At 44.5% G+C, this 6,000-nt stretch overlaps 1 protein-coding gene across 8 annotated transcripts in view; it reads left to right on the plus strand.

The window, feature by feature from the left end:
- Positions 1 to 6,000, plus strand: part of LOC124004994 (myosin-10-like) — a 96,268-nt gene that overhangs the window by 23,231 nt on the left and 67,037 nt on the right. The window lies entirely within an intron of this gene.

Genomic DNA, 6,000 nt, shown 5'->3' on the forward strand with positions numbered 1-6,000 from the left:
ATGGCCATGTAGCCCAGAGATGGCCATGCAGCCCAGAGATGGCCATGCAGCCCAGAGATGGCCATGCAGCCCAGAGATGGCCATGTAGCCCAGAGATGGCCATGCAGCCCAGAGATGGCCATGCAGCCCAGAGATGGCCATGCAGCCCAGAGATGGCCATGTAGCCCAGAGATGGCCATGCAGCCCAGAGATGGCCAATGCAGCCCAGAGATGGCCATGTAGCCCAGAGATGGCCATGCAGCCCAGAGATGGCCATGCATCCCAGAGATGGCCAATGCAGCCCAGAGATGGCCATGCAGCCCAGAGATGGCCATGCAGCCCAGAGATGGCCATGCAGCCCAGAGATGGCCATGCAGCCCAGAGATGGCCATGCAGCCCAGAGATGGCCATGTAGCCCAGAGATGGCCATGCAGCCCAGAGATGGCCAATGTAGCCCAGAGATGGCCATGCAGCCCAGAGATGGCCATGCAGCCCAGAGATGGCCATGTAGCCCAGAGATGGCCATGCAGCCCAGAGATGGCCATGTAGCCCAGAGATGGCCATGCAGCCCAGAGATGGCCATGCAGCCCAGAGATGGCCATGTAGCCCAGAGATGGCCATGTAGCCCAGAGATGGCCATGCAGCCCAGAGATGGCCATGTAGCCCAGAGATGGCCATGCAGCCCAGAGATGGCCATGCAGCCCAGAGATGGCTAATGCAGCCCAGAGATGGCCATGCAGCCCAGAGATGGCCAATGCAGCCCAGAGATGGCTAATGCAGCCCAGAGATGGCCATGCAGCCCAGAGATGGCCAATGCAGCCCAGAGATGGCCATGCAGCCCAGAGATGGCCAATGCAACCCAGAGATGGCCAATGCAACCCAGAGATGGCCATTGCAACCCAGAGATGGCCAATGCAGCCGTTGGCCCATAACTTCCGTTGTCAACTAAGTAAAAATACATAAAGCCGACAAATTAAAACGGTCAAATATACGGATGAAAATTCTGGTTCTTTCAATCACATTCATCAACAGTTGAAGTCAGAAGTTTACATACACTTAGGTTGGAGTCATTAAAACTTGTTTTTCAAACACTCCACAAATTTCTTGTTAACAAACTATAGTTTTGTCATGTCAGTTAGGACATCTACTTTGTGCATGACAAGTAATTTTTCCAACAATTGTTTACAGACAGATTATTTCATTTATAATTCACTGTATCACAATTCCAGTGGATGAGAAGTTTACATACACTAAGTTGACTGTGCCTTTAAACAGTTTCTGGTTCATCTGGTTCATCCTTGGGAGCAATTTCCAAACACCTGAAGTTACCACGTTCATCTGTACAAACAATAGTATGCAAGTATAAACACCATGGGATCACACAGGCGTCATACCGCTCGGGGAGGTGCAAAAAGTGCAAATCAATCCAAGAACAGCAGCAAAGGATCTTGAGAAGATGTTGGAGGAAACAGGTATAAAAGTATCTATATCCGTATCTATAAAACGAGTCCTATATCAACATAACCTGAAAGGCCGTTCAGCAAGGAAGAAGCCACTGCTCCAAACCGCCACAAAAAAGACAGACTACGGTTTGCAACTGCACATGGGGACAAAGATTGACTTTTTGCAGAAATATCCTCTGGTCTGATGAAACAAAAATAGAACTGTTTGGCCATAATGACCATTGTTATGCTTGGAGGAAAAAGGGTGAGGCTTGCAAGCCGAAGAACACCATCCCAACCGTGAAGAACGAGGGTGGCAGAATCATGTTGTGGGGTGCTTTGCTGCAGGAGTGACTGGTGCACTTCACAAAATAGATGTCTTCATGAGGAAGGGAAATTATGTGGATATATTGAAGCAACATCTCAAGACATCAGTCAGGAAGTTAAAGCTTGGTCACATATCGGTCTTCCAAATGGACAATGACCCCAATCATACTTCCGAAGTTGTGGCAAAATGGCTTAAGGACAACAAAGCCAAGGTACTGGAGTGGCCATCACAAAGCTCTGACCTCAATCCCATAGAAAATGTGTTGGCATTACTGAAAAAGCGTGTGCGAGCAAGGAGGCCTACAAACCTGACTCCGTTACACCAGCTCTGTCAGGAGGAATGGGCCAAAATTCACCCAACTTAATGTGGGAAGCTTGTGGAAGGCTACCCGAAACGTTTGACCCAAGTCAAACAATTTAAAGGCAATGCTACCAAATACTAATTGAGTGTATGTAAACTTCTGACCCACTAGGAATGTGATGAAAGAAATAAAAGCTGAAATAAATCATTTTCTCTACTATTATTCTGACATTTTCATTCTTAAAATGAAATGGTGATCCTAACTGACAGGGACTATTTACTCGGATTAAATGTCAGGAATTATGAAAACTGAGTTTAAATGTATTTGGCTAAGGTGTATTTAAACTTCCGACTTCAACTGTAGGCCTTTTCCCACGTACGCTGTCTGTGGAAGACTTCCTCATATGCCATTTCTCTCCTGTTCTATTGGTTTTCATATCAACTTTCCTTCGTTGTCCTGAAGCCAAATTCATAATCCTAGTCATATTAGCAACCCATTCTAGTTGTTGCATCTTTTGATTCACTCTCTTTCTAAGTTTCTAACAGATATTTTTATTTCCCTTTTTCTCCCCAATTTCTTGATATCCAATTGCGATCCAATTGCGATCTTGTCTCATCGCTCAACTCCCCAAAGGAATCGGGAGAGGCTAAAGTAGAGTCATGCGTTCTCTGAAACATGACCATGAGCCACCAAACCACGCTTCTTAACACCCGCCCGCTTAACCCAGAAGCCAGTTGCACCAACGTGTCGGAGGAAACACTGTTAAACTTACGACCGTAGTCAGCCTGCAGGCGCCCGGCCTGCCACAAGGAGTCGCTAGAGCACAATGAGCCAAGTAAAGCCCGCCCGGCCAAAACTAACCCGGACGACGCTGGGCTCCCTGTCACAGCCAGTTGTGACACAGCCCGGGATCAAACCCGGGTCTGTAGTGACACCTCAAGCACTGCGATGCAGTGCCTTAGACCGCTTTTCTCAAATGCGCCACTCGGGAATCTTGAAAATATATTTTTATTGGCTAATTCATTACAGGAGTTGCATGTTTTGTTCAGATGAATTACCATAATGTAAATGTGATTTCTGTCATTCTGAGCACCATGAGTGGACGCCCTAAGGGGTTACACAACCAATGCATATGGGGCGGCAGCGTAGCCTAGTGGTTAGAGTGTTGGACTAGTAACCGGAAGGTTGCGAGTTCAAACCCCTGAGCTGTCGTTCTGCCCCTGAACAGGCAGTTAACCCACTGTTCCCAGGCCGTCATTGAAAATAAGAATATGTTCTTAACTGACTTGCCTGGTTAAATAAGGGTAAAATTAAAAAAAACAATATGTGTCTGATACATTTCTCAAATGGCCAGTAAATTAGAATCTTCCCGGCCATGTTGTTTGGTGCCACATTTTCCCAACGGACACCCTGCTGACAGTGTAAATACCATATGGGGCGGCAGGGTAGCCTAGTGGTTAGAGCGTTGGACTAATAACTGGAAGATTGCAAGTTCAAACCCCCGAGCTGACAAGGTCCAAATCTGTCATTTGGCCCCTGAACAGGCACTGTTCCTAGTTAAATAAAATATACAGTGAATTCAGACCCCTTGACTTTTTCCACATTTTGTTACATTACAGCCTTGTTCTAAAATGTATTAAATCGTTTTTTCCCCTCGTCAATCTACACCCAATATCCCATAATGACAAAAACAGGTTGTTAGTGTCAGGATTTGGCCAGGGTTGTTTCGGTTTTTGGTCACTAGATGCCCCCATTGTGCCTTTTGACCTTTTCTTTTCCCTTGATCCCCATTATTATTTGCACCTGTGCCTCGTTTCCCCTGATTGTATTTAAACCCTTTGTTTTCCTCAGTTCTATGCTCTGTGTTTGTATGTTAGCACCCAGCCCTAGTACTCTGTGAACTCTTGTTGATCCCGGTGGACTCTCTTGTGGAATTCTGTTTTTTTGTTCTTGTTTGTTTGTTTTTAAGTATCTTTTGAGGCTTTTTTGTGCTATACCTTCCACCTTGTGGATTTACCTTTTTGTCTTGGAGGATTACCTTTGTTCTTGTGGAATTCCTTTTGAGGTTGTGGAGTTACATGTTTTCCTGAAGAACTTCACTTTTTACTTCATTAAATACACCGTCTCAAGTACTGCTGTGTCTGCCTCATCTTCTGGGTTCTGCTGACTATTCGTGGCTCAGTTGGTTTAGTGACTGTTTCTCACTCTGGAGACCCGGGTTCGAAACCGGGTCCTGACAGTTAGAAATTGGTGGTTCTAAACTTCATCCATTTAAGAATGATGGAGGCCACTGTGTTCTTGGGGACCTTTGATGCTGCATCCATTTTTTTTGGTACCCTTCCCCAGATCTGTGGCTCGACACAATCCTGTCTCGGAGCTCTACGGACAATTGCTTTGACCTCATGGCTTGGTTTTTGCTCTGACATGCACTGTCAACTGTCACTGTCATCCTTATATAGACAGGTGTGTGCCTTTCCAAATCATGTCCAATCAAATTAATTTACCACAGGTGGACTCTAATCAAGTTGTAGAAACATCTCAAGGATGATGAATGGAAATAGGATGAACCTGAGCTCAATTTCTAGTCTTATAGTACAAGGCCTGAATACTTGTGTATTCGCATTGCCATTATGGGGTATTGTGTGTAAATTGATGATTTAAAAGAATATATTTTAGAATAAGGCTGTAATGTAACAAAATGTGGAAAAGGGGCAGGGGTCTGAATACTTTCTGAATGCACTGTAAATCCATGTTTTTTTGTGGAAGCATATGGAAACATTGGCAATGAGAATATCTCTACAAATGGCAGTAGTAATTACAGTTCATTCTGGGACTTTTCCCACGCCACGTGTATTATGATAGGAGCGTGACAAACAGAAACAGATTTCTACACTCCTCCATTAACCAGTTAGAGACAGATTGAGCAACGTTTCTGCCCCAAGGTCAATTCATTAGACAACATCTCTCTCTCTCTCTCTCTCTCTCTCTCTCTCATTCTTTCTTTTAATGTGACAGGTGAGTGTCCGTGATCTGTGATCCTATTGATGATTGAACCAGTATGACTGGTATGTGTGCGTGTCCATGCATGTCTGGGCACATGCGTGCGTGTGTGTGTGTTTGCCTGTTGTTCAGAGGAAACCTTTAAAACAAACACACCAGAAATGTAACAGACAAGGTCAGGCCATTGTGTTGGTGTCTGCAGTGTGGGCTGGAGCAGAGGTCTGAGGTCTGTCTGGAGAGACCACTTCTGTAGCTTTGACCTCCTTCCTCCTCACTACACAACAATGCTGCTCAGTGAGAGCTGTTGAAATCACATACACACTCACATCCTTTGTGTTTCAGTCAGGTTCTCTGACATAGATTGACAAGTGTATCGATTCCCTTGTTACAGTGATTACTGGTATAAGAAGTGAAGGTAGTACTGTTACAGTGATTACTGGTATAAGAAATGATGGTATTACTGTTACAGTGATTACTGGTGTAAGAAGTGAAGGTATTACTGTTACAGTGATTACTGGTGTAAGAAGTGAAGGTAGTACTGTTACAGTGATTACTGGTGTAAGAAGTGAAGGTATTACTGTTACAGTGATTACTGGTATAAGAAGTGATGGTAGTACTGTTACAGTGATTACTGGTATTACTGTTAAGTGATTACTGGTGAAGGTATTACTGTTACAGTGATTACTGGTGTAAGAAGTGATGGTAGTACTGTTACAGTGATTACTGGTGTAAGAAGTGATGGTAGTACTGTTACAGTGATTACTGGTGTAAGAAGTGATGGTAGTACTGTTACAGTGATTACTGGTGTAAGAAGTGATGGTAGTACTGTTACAGTGATTACTGGTGTAAGAAGTGATGGTAGTACTGTTACAGTGATTACTGGTGTAAGAAGTGATGGTAGTACTGTTACAGTGATTACTGGTGTAAGAAGTGATGGTATTACTGTTACA

This window comes from Oncorhynchus gorbuscha, linkage group LG19, assembly GCF_021184085.1.
Source record: "Oncorhynchus gorbuscha isolate QuinsamMale2020 ecotype Even-year linkage group LG19, OgorEven_v1.0, whole genome shotgun sequence".
NCBI classification, from domain to species: domain Eukaryota; kingdom Metazoa; phylum Chordata; class Actinopteri; order Salmoniformes; family Salmonidae; genus Oncorhynchus; species Oncorhynchus gorbuscha.